Here is a 19,514-nt window from a genome sequence, read left to right on the forward strand (position 1 = left end):
TGTAGAGTTCTACACCAAAATTGAAAGGGGCAAAGACTGAAACTAGATGCTGGATTTGAAAATAACATACCTAAGACTGAAGATGAAATCGCATTAGATGAAGCACAGATTCATTTGTCGAAAATCTAAGTTTAGGCAGCATAGTATGGTGCTTCAGAGTACAGATTCTATTGCTCAACTTTTGGAGTTTGATTAGATTCTATCACTTATTATCTGTGTGACTTTGGGCAAGTCATTTAACATCTCTGTGCTTCAGTTTTCTTGGTGTAAAGTAAAATAGAAATTTTAATAATATGTATTGCATTGTTTTGAGGATTAAACAAGTTATATTAAAGCACTTAGAATAATTAGTGGCACACTGTAAGCTGTAGGGTTAGCTATTATTTTTGATTGCTCTAATGATTTAGGAATATGATTAATTAGGATATAGTATATATGAATATCATGTATGTTGTGTTTCTGAGGGGTTCCAGTAAGAATCCCCTTCTCTGTTTGAGTTCTGAGCCAACTGAGATATAAGAAATGAGTGATACAGATGAGAGAATTGACGTGTTACCTTTATTACTGATAAAGCTGAGACAACACAATTTACTTACTTCTGTAGGTAAGTAAGCTTCCTAATCCAGAAACTTAGAATTACACAGACTTACTCACCTTGCCATAAGCAGCCCTGGAAACCTTCTCTTGAAAGCATCCTCTTTAGGGTTAGACCTTTTCATCACATGGCTGAGAGCAGAGCACAGCACAAACCGATTGAAGGTGGGCTGACTTCCAAAAGAAAGACGGAGGGAGGAGGCTGGGGTCTGCATGCCTGGTTTCTCCTTCCACACTCATCAATCAAAAAATTTCCTCCTCTGTAAGTGAGGAAGTGGGTACTGGACAGAGAGAAGCTAGGATTATTTTATGATGGAATCCATCCACACAGTAGGAAATAATAGGAAAGGAAAGAGCCTTCCCTTTGGTATCACTTTTTAGCCAGTAACATAGAAACAACATTTGGCATTTTAAACAGAGGTCAGTTATTTGGTTACTCAGGCCATGGAAGAGCTAAGAAATGCAATTGGGAATGGTGAGGTAACTCAGGGATTAGTAGCAACAGGAGACATTACCCTCTTTAAACAAAGGGCGGGGATGGTGCTACCAAAGCCAGGGGCTGGAGTCACCCAGCAGAAGCTGGAACCATGGTGGGGCTGTCCAGCAGGAGCTGGAGCCAATTAGGTATTACCTGAAGCAGAGAGGCAGGGGGAGAAATACCCTGGCTTCTCTTTCCCCCAGCCCTCCAGTCTCTCTCCAGTGCCTCCGTTGGCTGACCTCAGCTGGCAGCCAATTGACAGGGAAGCCTGGGAAAAAGCCTGCAGGCCCAGCCCCACTGCTATATAGAGCAGAGAGGGGGAGGGCAAGGGACAGATCAGTGGGCAAATAGGGCCAGGACCTGTGGGTATGTGCACATGCACACACACTGTTATGGTTCATTTTAGATGTCAACTTGACTAGATAAAGGAATACAGAGAAACCTGGTAAAGCATTATTTTTCAGTATGTCTATAGGGGTGTTTGCAGAAGAGATTAGTTTATAAGCCTGAGTGGACGGGGTAGGAAAGACATGCCCTCAGTATGAGAGGGCACCATCCAATCCACCGGGGGCCTAGAGAGGATAAAAATGGAGAAAAAGATGAATCTCTCACTTTATCCGTTGGAGCTGGTAAATACTCTTTTCTCCTGTCTGTGAACATCAGAACTCAAGACTCTTCAGCCTTTGGGTCCCGGGAGTTATACCAGTGGCACCTCCAGCTCTCAAGCCCTTGGCCTCAGACTGAGAATCACACCATTGGCTTCCCTGGTTCTGAGGCTGTCGGGTTTGGACTGAGACACACTACTGGCATCCAATTTGCAGATGGCCTGTCATGGGACTCCTCAGCCTTCATAATTATGTGCATTAATTTCCCTAATAAATCCTCTCTTGCATATTTATATTCATATCTTATTGGTTCTGCCTCTCTGGAGAACTAACACACATACGCATACACACTCCTATTTCATACTACTCTGCTTTTGAACTCTTAGGAGTGTGTAGATCAAAATATATTTTCATATGGAATGATTTTAGCACTGCTTAGAGCCACTGTCTATGGAACTAAGTTGAAAAAAGTTGAAAATCAGTATAAAATTTGACCCATCCTAAAAATTCTGGCCAACATCCTCTGCAATAGTCCTAGGTAATAGATTTTCAGTCTATTCCCTGGTAGTATCAGATTATTACCTAAATTCTCTAATCTTTTTGTCTTTTAAAAGATACTCAGATAAAATTCTATACTTGGAGTTTAATATGTACAAGTCTTTGACACTCTACCTATTCGACTCTCACACATATGTTAATGAGCAACTTTCAGACTTGATTCCTCCACAGTCTTCCTAGAGCCGTGCAGCCCTCAGAGAGACCTCTATCATTGAAGCTATTGCACTTATTTTCTTTTATTGCCTTGTGGAATTACTTGTTCATTTGTATAAACCTGTGTGTCATTCTTCTTAAGAATTGGCACTGTGTCTTAAAAGTCTGTCAAACCCACACACCTACAGCCATCTGATCTTTGACAAAGGCACCAAGCCTACACACTGGGGAAGAGACTGCCTCTTCAGCAAATGGTGCTGGGAGAACTGGATATCGATATGCAGGAAAATGAAACTAGACCCATACCTCTCACTGTATACTAAAATCTACTCAAAATGGATTAAAGAATTAAATATGCACCCTGAAACAATAAAACCTCTTAAAGAAAACACAGGAGAAACACTTCAGGAAATAGGACTGGGCACAGACTTCATGAATATGACCCCAAAAGCATGGGCAACCAACGGAAAAATAAACAAATGGAATTATATCAAACTAAAAAGCTTCTGCACAACAACAACAACAACAAAAAACAATTAACAGAGTTAAAAGACAACCGACAGAGTGGGAGAAAATATTTGCAAAATATACATCTGACAAAGGATTAATATCCAGAATATACAAGGAACTGAAACAACTTTACAACCAAAAAACAAGTAACCCAATTAGAAAATGGGAAAAAGAGCTAAATAGGCATTTCTCAAAGGAAGATATACAAATGGCCAACAGAAACATGAAAAAATGCTCAACATCACTCAGCATTTGGGAAATGCAAATCAAAACCACACTGAGATACCATCTCACTCCAGTTAGGATGGCTAAAATCCAAAAGACTCTGAACGATAAATGCTGGCGAGGTTGCGGAGAAAAAGGAACTCTCGTACATTGTTGGTGCGACTGCAAAATGGTGCAGCCTCTACGGAAAATGGTATGGAGGTTCCTCAAACAATTGCAGATAGATCTGCCATATGAACCAGCTATCCCACTGCTGGGAATATACCCAGAGGAATGGAAATCATCAAGTCAAAGGTATACCTGTTCCCCAGTGTTCATCGCAGCACTCTTTACAATAGCCAAGAGTTGGAACCAGCCCAAATGTCCATCATCGGATGAGTGGATACGGAAAATGTGGTATATCTGCACAATGGAATACTACTGTGCTATAAAAAACGAATGAAATACTGCCATTTGCAATAGCATGGATGGACCTAGAGAGAATTATATTAAGTGAAACAAGTCAGGCAGAAAGAGAAATACCACATGTTCTCATTTATTTGTGGGCGCTAAAAATAAATAAATAAATACACAAATAAACTGAAGGGGGAGGGAAGAAGAAACAACAATTACAATTCCTTGAAGTTGATATGACAAGCAAACAGAAAGAACATTATTGGGAGGGAGAGAGGGAGGGGGGGAGGGAGGTTTTGGTAATGGGCCACAATAATCAACCACATTGTATATTGACAAAATAAAATAAATTAAAATAAAAAGTCCATCAAACTCTCCAAGAAGCTAGTTGGTTATAATCAAATTGTATGGATCTAGTTTAAAAGTCCACTATTATGCTGTTGCTTACCAAAGTTTTCTTAAAAGCATTTCATTTTCAGACTTATTCAGTACTCACAGGCCATTTCTGGATGTTTTGAACCAAAACAATTAGAGAAATGGAAGCATAGGATTGCATTTGTTGTCCAAAGAATTGTGAAGCATCTGGACCAGAGCTGTTTGTTGTTAAGGTCTGATATGAGAATTAGTCTATAGTAGAGAGGTAAAGAGCCAGGAGGCCTGGAATGAGACCCTGGTCTTAATGTAAAATGTAAAAAATTGAGCAAATTATGTAATCTCTCACATGGAAAGTTGAGATAATAATGGTATCTTCATTTAGTGTGAGAGAATCCATGCTTATCGTCTAGGACAGTTCTCAGCCCTTGGTATTAGCTGTTATGATTCAGTATGCCTGTTGTTTTTAGAAGTTCATTTTTTGATAATATCCTCAGAAATATGAAAAAATTGAGTTTCTACTTAGTGCAGAACAATATTTCATATGCTTAACTTCTGAGTTACATCAAGGGAGCAGAGAAGTTGCCCAAGGTGCCACGGGACAGTAAAACATCACTGGAACTCTAGCAAGAGGGAGAGAAATGTGACCATTAGAATTCCTTTTGGGGGAGTGCTGCATTTTAATGCTAGGGGTGACCTTATCGAGGCACTTGGGTTGGGAGAGTGAGATACCCCAAAGGGCATGTTTAAGTTGTAATAGATAATTCCTAAGTCACCTTTTTAGGAAGGGATCAGGTAACTGTAGTGATTTTATTTTGCTGGTGCAAGTTTGGGCCAGTTCAGGGCAATGGTAAAAAGGTTAAGAGCTCCCATCAGTGGTCTTTCTCCATTCCTCCCTCAAGCACTATTCAGGTCCGGAGTTCTTCAAAAAATAGTGTCAAACTATATTTGCCTAGTATGGGGCACCAGTGCATTACTCATCTGGTATATATGCATAATGCCTCGGATGAGCAAAATGTGGGAATTTGTAAATTGTATCAATCAGATACCAAGGGATTTGAACAGAGAGAATATAGTATATAAAAAAAGGTTAACTAAGTATGAAGTTGTAAACTAGGTAACTGAAAAGGTCAAAAGAGAGTGAGATGGCATCCTGCAGGTAGTAACTGCAGAAAGCACCGAGGGCTGAGGGAACTAAGGAAAAAGGCTGGAATTACTGAAATTTAGAGTCATGTAGAGCTGACGCTCAGAACTCTGAGGAGGGGTCCTGCTCAGCTAGTTCTGGTGTCCCTGAGCTTAGAGGAGGGGCCTGGATATAAACTGAATGTTTATGTCCCCCCAATTTCACATGTGTAAGCCTAATCCCCAATGTGAATGTGTCTGGAGGTGGGGTCTTTGGGAGGTGATTAGGACATGAGGGTGGAGCCTTCAGGAATGAGATTAGTGCCCTTGTAAAAGAGACTCGGAGAGCTCCCTTGCCCCTTTCTGCCACCATGTGAAGTTGTGAAGTTACAGAGAAAGGGTGATCTCTGTGAGCCAGGAAGTGTGTCCTTACCAGACACCAAATCTGCTGGTGCCTTGATCTTGGAATTCTCAGCCTCCAGAGCTGTGAGAAATAAATTTCTGTTTGCTTATAAGCCACCCAGTCCATGGTAGTTTGTTATGGTAGTCCATGTGGACTAAGACAGGCCTGAAGAGGGGGTGCTGGACAGCTCGTGCTGGGATGTGGTGTGAGACTTGATGAGGCTGGTTCTTCAAGTGTTGGAAAAACTGCCTACTGGGTTCAGCTGCTGCTACAACAAGAAATCACTGCTGCCATTGGGGTAAAGAAACATTGCCAGGGTGGTGTTCACAGAACAGGAAGCAGACAGGAAAGAGCACAACTCTTCCTTCTCCAGCCTTGTGGCTTGTCCGTATTGGCAGGAACAAGCTGCTGAGTCCCAGCTGCTGCATGGCAAAGCAGGGCATACAGAAGGGTGGATTTGGAGCTGAGAGATAGTTACTTAATAAACAGCACATATATTGTGAAACACAGAACAGGGTACGTGATTGATATTGGTGACTGTGTCTTGAGCAAATACTTTACAGAGTGTCCTACTCTGTGCTACCAGAAGCACACAGCTGAATATAACCTGTCTCTGCCCTCAATGGGGAGGGAAGGAGTCCAATTTATAGGATAAACGATGTGATAAAGGGTCCAACACAATTATGATCATAATACCATGAGAGAATAGAGAGGGGACCCAACCGAATAGATAGTGAACCTAGTCTTCTTCACTTCATTAATTAGGTGCTATTTAGGTAGCTTAATTACATGAAAATAGAAAAGCAGCATCAATGTTGATGTTAGTTTAAAGGTGATTGGTGAAGGTATATGACACCGAATATTTTTCTTATAAATGTTTTCTCCAACTTAATCTTCCCAAATTTGTCAAACCAGTACAATCTACTTTTGTTTATTTATTCATTTTCTAATTTTAAAGAACTCTGATGCTGTTGACATCAGGATATTTCTTCATTTAAGGAAACAATTATAAATTTATTTTCTTTAGTGTTACCTTTTAGCATTCTACAAAATATGATAATATTTCATAGTTTTTGAATAATTTTGGTAGAAGTAATGCATCAGTGATATTTTACAAAGATATTCCAAGTATTAACTTTCATTTATTAACTTAGCCTACAAATATTTGCTTGATACATTCTGTGTAAAGTGTGCTTCACTAGATTATGGGGTATGTAAATTGAATAAGACGTGATGTGGGAGACACAACTGGTTGCTAACACATCAGCCATTCCTCTGCTTTTTCCTTGCCAACAGAACCTGGATTTTGTCTAGGTGCTGGGAAACAATGAGTCCAGCCCGGGGACAATTCGTGATTGGTTTAAGACAGTTATAGTAATCCTGCTCCCCTTTGCTAAGGGTTAGGGTGGATTTTGTGACCAATTCTGACCAATTTGTTGTAAGGTGAATGCTACTGTGGGCTTCTAGACAATATTTCCTTCCCTGATAATGGATAAAATGTTCTATTGGACATTATTGATTGAGGACCTGATATTTGGAGTTCTGGTGGATATCTGAAAACTCTAAGATGACAGCTTCAAAAATCATAGAGATGGCAACTAGAGTCTAGTCATGTTAGGCTACTGAATTGATCTCCTTGGGAGAGCTTAACTTGCTACCACTTTTTATTTGAGATAATAATACCCTTATTGTTTAAGCCATTTTTAGTTGGTTCTGTGTTGGTTGAAACTTGAGTACAGATGCTCCTTGACTTACGATGGAGTTATGTCCCAGTACACCCACTGTAAATTGAAAATATTGTAAGTTAAAAATGTATTTAATGCATATAATCTACCAAACATCATAGCTTAGCCTAGCCTACCTTAAACATGCTCAGAACATTTATATTAGTATACGGTTGGGCAAAATCATCTGACTCACAGCCTATTTTTTAATAAAGTGTTGGATATCTTAAGTAATTTGAACACTGTATTGAAAGTAAAAAAATAGAATGGTTGTATGGGTACTTGAAGTATGGTTTCTACTGAATATGTATAGCTTTCACAGCTTTGTTAATTTGAAAAATCCTAAGTCAAACTGTAAATTGGGGATCATTTGAAATCCTAAATGATGTACATGGTCTCTGTCTTGCGGTCTGCTGAAGATTAGCACACAACTCTACATTATTTTTTTAAAGGGTTCTAAAAAAAGGAATAGTGTTTTACTGCACTTATATCATTCAAGTGGGCCAACGGAAATTTCAGGGAGCAGATATTATACAGATATATGGTATGTAGTTGTAAGGTATCTTGTCCAATAAGCGATGCTTTCTTTTAAAGAGAATCATCTCTGTGGACATCCAATAGACTGGGGGGCTTCGCATCCTATAGTGTGTGTTTGGCTGGGCTCTGCCTACTTTCATTTCCTACTATTAGACATTTTCTAGATAAGGTATGTCTGTATTTTCTCTGAACCACCGACTTGCTCCTGAAAGTAATACTTTGTAGGAAAGTGCTGACAAGTGACATCTTGCCTTTATTAGGCATTGTTTGGGGAAGCAAACACTGAGTTTTGGGGTGCTGTTTGGAAGGGCAATACCTTGCTTGTCAGGGAAGAGGCTCCCTGGGTATGTCTGGTCTGAAACTAACCCCACAGCAAACTATTGCTTTTGTCACATGCTCAATATTTCCCTGAACCCCACTCATCCCTGTACACTGTAGCTAATAAGTTGACAAATAGTATGACTAGAAAACAAACTGACAAACAATATGACTAGAAAATGTATAAAAGAGAACATAAATGTAGAAAGTGAACAGCGTTAAACCTAATCAAAAAACAAAATAAAGATTAGGGAATATTCTGTTTATCAAACTTACAGAGATTTAAAAGCAGTAATACTCAGTGCTTGAGAGAGCTGGTGGTGATATAGAAAATCTTAAGTGTTGCTTGAGGATAAATATATAATTCTTAGAAAGAATTACACTATTATGTATTACATTCTTAAAAATATTCATAAATTTTAGCTTAGGTAATCCACTTCTAAGCATTGATCCTAAAGAAATAATCCTTATGTAGAAAAATCTTTTATGTATAAAGCTGTTTGCATTATTCATAAATAATAAACAGTTAGAAATAACCTTATTGTTCAACACTAGGAAAAGTGTGAATTTATTTTGGTACACCCACACAATGAATGCAAATATGAAAGTTATGGCTATACAATTTTACATTCCAGCTGAAAGACTATTGTTTTCAGATTAACAGAAGGAATGAAGATAGAAAGTTGCATATGCTATATATTATAAAAAAGTCTATAAAATTGGAGAAAATATAACAAAACATTTTAGTAATGGTTTTCCCTGAATATAAATGATGAAAGTTTTCTTCTATGTACGTTTTTGTATTTTTTAAATTTTCTGCAATAAGCATGTATTACTTTAATAATCAGGAAGGAAACAAACAACTCAAGAAAAGGTTTAAGTTAAACACTTTTTAAAACCAGGACTACTTATCTTCTATTCTTTAAAGAAGATCTTCCAACTGCTTTTATTTTTTATCTTAAAAAAAAATAAAGCTACTACAATGTAAAGCTCTTTTTAGGTGTCTAGATTTCAAAGATACAATGAAATACAAAGAAATCTGGTGCAATTTTTGTTCTTTTTCCCGTTGTCATCATGACAATGCATTTGTAACAGGCAATTTTCTGCTCTCTGGAAAACTAGGTACATCACATTAGAAACAGATTTTTGTCTTGTGTCTCAGAACATTTCCTGCTGTTCGAACAATGATGTTGTGTTGATAAGTGTTTTTCCATTTTGTGGTTTGATTTTCTTATTCCTTGTAAAATCTGCACTTCTGCTGAAGGCTAGGTCTATACATGATGCCTGCTATCTGTGGGGCAGAAGGTGAAGGACTAGGGAATGAGAAAAAATGAAAAAAGTCAATACCAGGAGGATGGGGGATAAGAGACCATGTAGAGCAAAGACAAACTGTCCCAGCTGAGATCACCCCTAGAACCACCTGCCTGACAATTGCTAGAGATATGAATTAGCCATTCTAGACCATCCAGCCACAGTCAAGCCAGCCACGCTGAAAAAATTAACTGACCCACAAAATCATGGGAAATAATAAATGATTGTTGTTTGGGGATGATTTGTTATACAGCAAAAGCTAAGTAGTATAGGCTCTAATGTAGAAAGGACATTTGATTTTTGAGGAGAAATTCCAGAAAACAGGATGATCTTGAGATTCTTTCCAACTGAAAAATGCTGTGGTGTTAGGATTGATTTTCTGACTAGCATCTGAAAGTTACAGAAAGGCATATTTCAGCTGAATGTAACCAAGGACTTTCTAATAACTGGATCTGCCAAATAGTGTACCTGGATGTCACCTGAGTGTTATAAAAGTGAATGTTGTCTGGGAGGCTGAATTAGAACTTCTAATATTTATTTCAAATATAAGACTTTAAGGAAAAAGAAGTTAGAGGTTTAGAAAAGAGAAAAAAACATCATTGATGATTTAATATTCTTTTAACGCATTGTTTATGTCAGAAGTTATGGGAAGGCCAAAAATTACTCAGCGTACTCTATAAAACTCACAATGTCTACTGGCATTATTGCACATATTCTCTGTAAATATAGCCTTAAGCCACAAACTGGAAGTGAGCCTTTCACTTTGGGCTTCTTCACTGCCTTCTCCATTTCATTTTATTTCCTGTGGTTCCCAGGGCTACAAACACACTGGTTTCTTGCCAATTTGTGAATCAGTATTAAACTAAACCTGGGATTGAACCAGGCCTGAAAGTGGTAGACTAAAGAGATAGAGTCACTGGACAACCCTCTAGAATAATGGCATTTATTTCTTGACATAGCACCTCTAAAGGAGGGTAGTGAAAAGAGCATGACAGAAATGAACAACCTGACATAATAAGACACTTGGTGGAATGGAACATTCTTGGGATGTGGTACATTGAGTATAGTTATGCTAACTAATATGTGAAGAGGATTTAATTTGTAAATATGCTGTTCTGTGTGTGTGTGTGTGTGTGTATGTGTGTGTGTGTGCCTATATCAGACCCTTGTGAGGATTTAGCTGTAATAAATTTTTCTGTTTTATCTCTGTGCTGTAGGTTAGATGCTCCCCCACACTTGAAGCTTAATCCTTACTGTGACTGTTGAGAGTGGAAAATCCTATTATGGTAATTGAAAGATGGAGGCTTGAAGAGGTGATTAGATTGTAGGACCATGCCATAGTGAATGGATTAATAATGATGGTCAGGGGTGTGGTTCTGAGGGCTTTAAAAGGAGAGCATGTGAGAGGTTAGTCTTGTCCTGCTCTATCATTTTCTGCCATGTGAGACCCCTGGGTCACTGTCACCACCACCAAGGCCTTCACCAGATGTGTTCTCTGGACTTTGGACTTCTCAGCCTCTGAAACTGTAGGCAATACATTTTTTTTCTTATGAATTACCCAGTTCTGTGTAATTTGTTGTAAGCAACAGAAACAGACTAATACACTCTAGAAAGTTAAAAAATTCTTTAAGCTTCAGTTTCTGGGAGGAATTGGTCTTAGATTATCTGTAAACTTTTATCTAATAGTAAAATTTTATTACTGCCCAGAGGCAATAATATCAGATATTAAGTCAAGGGGTTAAAAATTCTTTAATTCATTTATATTTCATTTAGAATGTTAAAACTATAATTGATTGAATCAATCTTGAATGCTTGGCATTGAGAAAAGAACTTTACGTTCATTATTATCTGTATTTATCACAGTGACTGTATTATGTAGATGAAAAAATCTGAGGTTTAGAATGTTTAAACAACTTGCCCAAGGTCACAAGTAGATTTCTGTGCATCAGTTTTCTCATATTTAAAATAGATGTTTAATTATCCTAGTTATAACTGAACAATTTTGTTTAGATTAACAATGATTGGCAAATAATATACAGAAAACATCACCCTAATATTTTATTGTTTATAATTTACTTTAAAATTATTTCAGTATTAATAGTGTTATCTGTATGTATGTATAAGGAAACTTTAATTGATACTTTGGGTTTAGTTAGATGACATCTGAAATACCTAAGAAGAATCAACAACCATCTGTGGTAGTTACTTAGCATCTTAAGTGTCATTATCAAAATTTATAGCAGACAGTTTGTTAATTGGCATAAGGATGATAGAAATAATTTTCTCTCAGTGAACTAATGGTTTTCAGCATATATGGCTGGTTACATGTTTGCATGGGCCCTGTTCCTCTTGCACTAAATTAGCTAACTCCATCAGTCATGGGGGGCTAGATCCTGGCCCCTCACCCACCCTGCATCCTTCTGATTCATGGAGGATTCTGTTTCTGCACCCAACTTCAAGGCTGGTTGATTCTGCTTTCAGAGTATCATTATATTTGGTGCAGAGTAAGACTTTCATGGAAGGTATGAGTCACTGTGCCTGGGAGCAGAGAGTCATTGTCCTTGGAGCTACAAAAACAGATAAATGACTGTTTTTAGGTCCCTTTGCTAATAATTGTTTAAACGTTCAGAAGATTTGGTCTAAGTTTTGCTTTCAAAGTCACATACCACTTGGTAACTAAGTTGTATTAATTAGGCGTCTGCCACTCATCACAGACTGCCAAAATCTTCATTTTCTAAAGAACTGGACAATTGCTGAATGGTAAAATTGATTTGTAGTCAAACAAGAAACTAACCTTAAAGATTGGAAAAGAAAAGTGACTTAGAGCATTCTAAGGAATATGCTAAACTTATCAGGCCCTGAGAGAGGTGAGCATGGGGCTTCAGTCACATCCCCTCACCCATGTCTGGGATAATTGCTAAAAGGCATGTTTTTAGTAGACAAGCCGCTGCCACCAATGGATATAGATTACCCAAATATTATCACAAGTGGTATGATGTGATCACATTCTTTCTCATTCTTTCTTTTTTGCAAATTCCCTGGAATTTATGACATAGACAGCAATTAATAGCTTATGTTATTTTATGAACTGATGTAAATTCTTGGCAAATAACTTTGGAACTGCCCCTCAACTTCTTCCTTTCTCCCTTTAAAAATCTGTTTGTAACTGGTACCAGAGGGACCTTGAACTCAGGCAACCTGAATTTGTGTTTCCAGGGCTGCAGTCCTCAAATTTGGCCCAAATAAACTCCTTATCTTATATTTTTGCTTCAGTTTCTTCTCTTAGGTCAATAAGATACAGGATGACATCAGGGGAAGGAATTTGGAGATTCATGCTAATCTCATTCATGTCACTTTCCCTCTACTGAGCCCATCATTTCTTCTCATTTATATTTGAGTAATAGAATCCTCAGTATAAAGTACCCAGTAATCTTTGCCTTGACATCTAATTTGGCTATGTGGCTATCCCTCTACCATCTATATATCATGGAATATACCATAGAAATAGAAAACATTTTATGTTCAAGAAGAGAGGGAATCTACTTCAAGAAAATAAGAGAAACCAAATAGAGCAAGGTTATGAATTTGCTCCATTGCCCTCCGTTTTGAAAAATGTCATATTTTTTATTTTTCTAAATCAGTTTTGGTTGGTTTGGTCCTCAACCAACAGGGTTTTTGGGGAAAACTATCTTCAATCATTTTAAGGAATCCTCCCTATTTTAAGAAGTCCAGGAAATTCAAAGACTACCTCTGGTCTTAGTTCATCATGGTCACTGCCGAGCTGCTCCATGTCCCCTTGAGATTCAGGAGGTCCATTACTGACAGCCCCGCATTTTCTTCTTGCTCTGTTACAGTCTTGGCCACCAGGCCCTTTTGCTTAGTGTTCAAAGTATCTGTGCACACCCAACTCTAGGAGGTCCTGCTGTACTCTGGGACAATGGTGAAATATGGGCAGTGAGCTCAGGCCTTTACTGTTTACACCTGTGCAACCCCCTCCCAAACCTTTACTCTTTGGGAAACTAACCTTCCCTAGTGTGGATCCTCTCTTTCTGCTTAACCATTGGAGTCTCTCCTTTTCAGATAATCAACTAGACCTTTGCACTGGGCTTTCAATAAGAAGATTTGTTAACTTTTCTCTGGTGCAAGAGAAGTCCAGTCCTATATAATTCCTGAGCAAGGTGGGTCTTGCAGAAAATGTTGGAGATGGGGAGGGGAGGGAAATTTTTTCAAATTTATTTTCAAGTTCCTTACAGCAGACATCACAGACATTGCTCTCTCATGAAAGTACCCAGCTGCACATGTAATGCCATCCAAAGGCTAATTTACTTGGCTGTAGGTTTATTTGAGATTTGATGTTTATGTTTGCATCTGTTAGAACAGGCACACCTGCCTCAAACCAAACCAAACTAAATTCTCCATATTCTGCTTTGCCTTAGAAGGTATCAGCAACTCCTTCTTGACTGTGAGAAAAGTTCCAAAGTCCTGAGCTTGGCTTTTAAACCTGTCCGGTGATGTGATTCCAGCCTTAACCTTTGTCTCTCCATTAGCCTCCTTATCTCCTAATTTGTGGAGACAACTCTCCTGATTTGGCCTTTCTCAATTGACTGCATGTGAATTCTTTTCTTTTTAATCTAAATGTATATAAATTATTTTTTATTTTTATCTAAATAATACCCATTCTTCAAATTCTAGCCCATGCCCCTCCTGCTGTGACAAGATTTGCTATTGCATATGCCGGTTTCCCTCTGTGGTACTATGGCTTCTAGCATTCATTTTGACATTTGATTGTATGCTTTCTTGCACTGAGACTTACTAATCCTTTCATAGATACATGTCTTCTCTTCCCAATTAGATTATTATCTTCTGGGCAAGGGGCATGGAATTGAGCATCACATACTACCTTTTTCTGAAATCTTTAGCAGTATCCAACCCAGTGCTGAACACATAAGTAAATGATTGAGTAACCGAGATATAATTATACTCATCCCTAACCACATGCACACCATATGCAAAAAAAGGCATTAAACACTTAGGTGTTTGCCAATGCCGAAAGTCAGGGGCAACCTTTTCCTTCTTGGTAGCTATGTTACTAATATCTATGGGCACTACAGATAGTGTAGATTGATTTTTTAAAAAAAGGACTCAATTACAGTGGGATATGCAAGATCACAATGGAAGTTTGTGGCAAGTAAAAATCATTCAGTGTAAAGTTGTGAAAGATAGGCTATTGTATGCTTGAACGGTTTTATAATATAAATTCTTTTATTTTAGTCCTAACCAAGCACACTTTTAATTCTGTGCTCATGTCCAATGAGACAAATAATCATGTATCTGTCCACTTACCATGGTCTCTTTCTTGCATTAGGGATTCTCTAGAAGATGGATGTGTGGGGTTTAGTGAGTGGGTGGATGAATTTGTTTTCAAACCATCAATGCCACTTTCTTACTATTGTACCTGTTGACAGTCCTGCTACAGTGAGCCATTTTTAATGTTGGAAATGGTGCATTCTTCACCTCCTTTAGGGCAGATAAAACATTGCAAATCATCGTGACATAATTTTTTTTTTTTCTGACCGGTAAGGGGATAGCAACCCTTGGCATGGTGTGGTCTGCACCACGCTCAGCCAGTGAGTGCACTGGCCATCCCTATATAGGATCTGAACCCACGGCCTCGGCACTACCAGCGCCGCACTCTTCTGAGTGAGCCACGGGGCCGGCCCATAATCTTAACACCCAGTTCGAATACCACTTTCACTGTAGAATCTTCCTAAACCTTGGTTCCTATCCTCTCCCTTGTCCACCCCCTCTAGTACATGGTCATTTCTCTCCTCTGCATTTCTGTGATTCTTTAGTTCATCCCATGGAATTTATAATTTGTAGCCTTTAGTTAAAGTCTTCTAAAATTATTTGCCTATTTTACAGTTATTGATATAAGCATCTGTTGAGCGGCTGGACCAGATGACCATTTTAAGCCTTATCTTAGGATGTCTGAGGATACTTAGGTTTCAGACTTGGTTATAGATGTGTTTCAGGTTCTTGGAAATTTTGGTTGTGCCTAACACCAAGAAACCCTTATGTATATGCTTTCAGGATAAACAACCACAAGACAACAATATGAGGCTTCTCATCATTTCTTGATCCATAGGTTGTAAAGGGAAAGCGTCTAGCAGATGTTGGGACCTACAGTCTCAAGTGTCTGGCAGAAGCCTGTACATGCTAACACAGGTGAAGTAGGAGGCTGACTTGGGAAGCTGAGTGTGCACTAAGATGCTGGTGGATATCTTCTGTTTGACCAAGTGCTTCCTGCAGAGTCAGTCTGGCTTAGAGCACCTTCCTGGGGGATTGAACTCCCTGGAGAGAGAAATGAGTGTTTCCCTTTTTAGAAGGCTTATTGAGTGGAATGAGTATCCAGCTGCTTTACTGCCCACTCCATGTCAACTAAGAAATACTTGTTTAAAGTTCGAATCAACATGTAACATCAAACAAAATAGATACAGCTCAAGCCCACACTTCTAATAATAGAGAACGTTTGTGCTTAGTATGTGCCAGACATTGTTCTAAACAGTTTACAGGTATTAACCTATTTAATTTGTGTAAAATTCTATGAAGTGGGTACTATGTTAGTACCATTTTGCACAAGAGGCAAGCATCACAAAGAAAAGTCAAATGATTTGTTCAAGGTCACATGGTTAATAAGTGGCAGATTATGAAGGTTTGAACCAAGCATCTATTCCAGAGCCTGTGCACTGCTACGTTGTACAGTTGATTTTCCTGTTGTAGAAAGCTGGGAAAAGACAGACCACAGGAATGTTGTGGTACTTCCTTCAGCTGTAAGGTAATTTCCAACTTTGAGATTCGTTGATTTATGTGGACATTTCCTCTTTTAATTTGCAAAACTGATTAAGGGACAGATCAAAAGGCTTCCCGGGGCTCCAATACATGAGGGAGTACTAAAATCTCACTGAAATGAATGGGAATTATGGTGTTCGTTAACTCACAGTTCTATGCATAATTCCTTACACAACTGGAAAAATGCATATTGCTCCTGCTTTCTACTGCTGACTATATGGAGCCACGAGATGGAAATTTTCAGAGGTTCCTCTTAGGTATCCTTTTATGTCTATGTAAATTGTTTGGGGTACACGTATACATTGGGCTGGGCTGCCTGCTCTGAATCCAGCTGGCAATAGTACCCTGAAGTAGACAGTCATAGTTACCCAAATTTCTGAAATGATGTATTGCTATTTGATAAAAACAAGTAATTTATTTTATTATCTTAATTTTGAACCTTTAAGGATACCTCCCAAGACTTTATCTAGTTTGAAAATTGCAAAAGAAAACTGAAAAAAGATAAACTACAGAAAAGTAGATACTATTTTGCCAACATGATAGCCAGAAGAAAAAGGACTTTCAAATATTTGTTGAATGATTATCTGTAACTATTGTCTTGTAACCTACCTTGATCCTTAATGAGTATGAATTACTAACATTACTCAATTATGAGTGGCAGGAAACTGTAAATAGGTATTTCCCAAATAAAAGTTAATGTTATTTTATGTTTAATGCATGATCTTAAAAAGAAGAAAGTACATAATTAATGGAATATCAGCTACTTTCTTTTTTAAAAAAATTAATTTATTTTTAACTGGCAATTAATAATTGTGTGTATTTATGGGGTTCAGTGTGATGTTTTGATAAGTATATACATTGCAGAATGATAAAATCAGGGCAATTAACATATCTATCACCTCACATACTTATATCTTTATGGTGAAAACATTTAAAATCCACTCTTTAAGTAATTTTAGAATATATGATAATTATTATTAACTACAGTCACCATGCTGTGCAGTAGATCACCAGAACTTATTTCTCCTGTCTAACTGAAACTTTGTACCATTTGACCAACATCTGCCCTTTGCCCATCCACGCCCCAACCCCTTCAGCCTCTGGTAACCACCATTCTACTCTCTGCTTCTATGACATTGACTTTTTTAGATTATTGTATAAGTGAAATCATGTGGTATTTATCTTTCTGTGCCTGGTTTATTTCACTAAACATAGTATCTTCTAGACTCATCCATGTTGTTGCAAATGACAGAATTTCTTTTTTAAAAAGGCTGAAGAGTATTCTATGAATGGTGTATGTACCATTCATCTGCTGATGGGCAACAATTACTTCTGACCACTGCTAAATAAATGCTGAACAAGCATTTATCCTGGATTGTGCCTTTACAATGTAGGCTTATTCAATAAGTTTTCTTGAATGCGTTATTGAGATGAAATAGATCTATACAACATTGATATCTAGAGTTCCTCCCTCTAATTTGATCTTTTTTTCTGTCCTGCCTATATCCTGGATGATTGATTTTGTGTACCACATGAGCAAATTATCTTAATTCCTATTATGCATTAAATTGTTTACCCCAAAATTCACATATTGATGTCAATCTACAGTACCACAAAATGTAAATTTATTTGCAAATAGGGTTGTTGCAGATGTAATTAGTTAAGATGAGGTCATACTTGAGTAGGGTGGGCCCTAATCCAATATGACTGGCGTCCTTACAAAGAGGAGAGTTTGGACATAGACCCGAGAAAAGAGACAACACCAATGGAAGATAAAGGCAGAGATGAGGGTGATGCTTGTACAAGCTGAGGAATGTCACATATTGCTAGCAAACCGACAGAAGTTGGGAGGGAAGCATGAAACTGATCCTTCCTCATGGCCAGCAGAAGGAACTAATTCTGCTGGCACCTTCATCTCTGGCTTCTGGCTCCCAGATGTGTGAGACAATGCATTTCTGTTGTTTAAGCCACTGAGTCTGTGGTAATTTTTTACAGCAGCCCTAGCAAATTAATACATTTCCTGTGATTTAATGAAGGGAGGGAGGATAGATGAGTGTGATTGATGTAGAATGACTCTGAGATTTTATCTGTTTTGTTTGAGACGTCATCTGATTATAAAACCACTTTCAAACTGTTGTGGGTTTAAGAGATTGAAGCCCAAAGTGGTGTATATTCTTAGGAGGACTGGATGCTGCTGAGGACGTTTGAGGTTGAGTGTTTAAAGAGACATGATTTTCTTTTTTTTTAAGTTAAAATAATTTTATAATTAAATAATAAAAGTTATCTTAATATAATTTATGCCATGTGGTCTTTTGGTATAAGGAGACATGTTCTGTTTTTTTAAAAAAATTATTACTTATTATTAGTCCATTAATTATTACAAATCCTGATTTTCCTTTATGCCCTTTACCTTACCTGTTGCTCCCCCAATCCCCTCCCTCCCTACCCCCCATCTCTAATATCCTTAGGTTTGCCCTCTCCTGAAAGTTCAACGTATTGTGGTCTTTTCTTTCTTTCTTTCTTCCTTCCTTCCTTTCTTTCTTGTACAACTTGTTCCAAAATTTTCTAATGTTGTATGTTTTTTAGAAAGTATGTATAAAGCCTAGATGCTTTGAAGTCCCTAGTAGTTTAATTGATATTATTTAATTATCTAAAAATAGAAATGTTGGCTGGTAATTTGCTTTCATCGTTCTTCCTGGAAATCCAGCATTTCAAAAAATTTTCTTATCAGCACGAATGATTTTAATGGGCTCTAAAGTTCAACAGTGCAAATAATTTGTACCTGAAATGTGTTCATGTCTTGCTTGGTCAAAGGTCCAGGGAACTTGAAGAGCAAACAGTACAACACAGACCAGTTTTTAATAGTACCCTGAGAACATTTTGTTTTTTTCAGGGTTATGATTAGTGAGCATTGATCTCACAAGAGTCCTAAGAATTTCTTAACCATTGAGAACATAAGGTCTACCCTTCCGATTATGTTTTGAAAAAAATAGAAGAATTTGCAAATTAAAAGGCTTTCAGATCCCTAAAAATGTCCTGTCTGCAATGGAAATAAAAAGATATTTCTCTCAGTGAGGCATGTTTAAGAGTTTGGTATTAAAGAAATAAATTCCCATGTTTTGTGATTTTTGACTCCTGAGCTCTTGTTAGAACTTGTGATAGTGTTAATGATGCTTGTGATGGTTGACTACAATTCACTCCACATGGAACAAGAAACATTCAAGATTTTATAAATAACAGCTCTTCGCTGTATACTTTATGGAGTATGCTTATAATTTTCTTATTTTTTCCCTCAGAAAAGTAGAAGAGATACTAGCTTATTTAATGAGATTCATGCAATCTTGATTCTAACATCAGATAAA

This window comes from Cynocephalus volans, chromosome 9 (assembly GCF_027409185.1).
Source record: "Cynocephalus volans isolate mCynVol1 chromosome 9, mCynVol1.pri, whole genome shotgun sequence".
NCBI classification, from domain to species: Eukaryota; Metazoa; Chordata; class Mammalia; order Dermoptera; family Cynocephalidae; genus Cynocephalus; species Cynocephalus volans.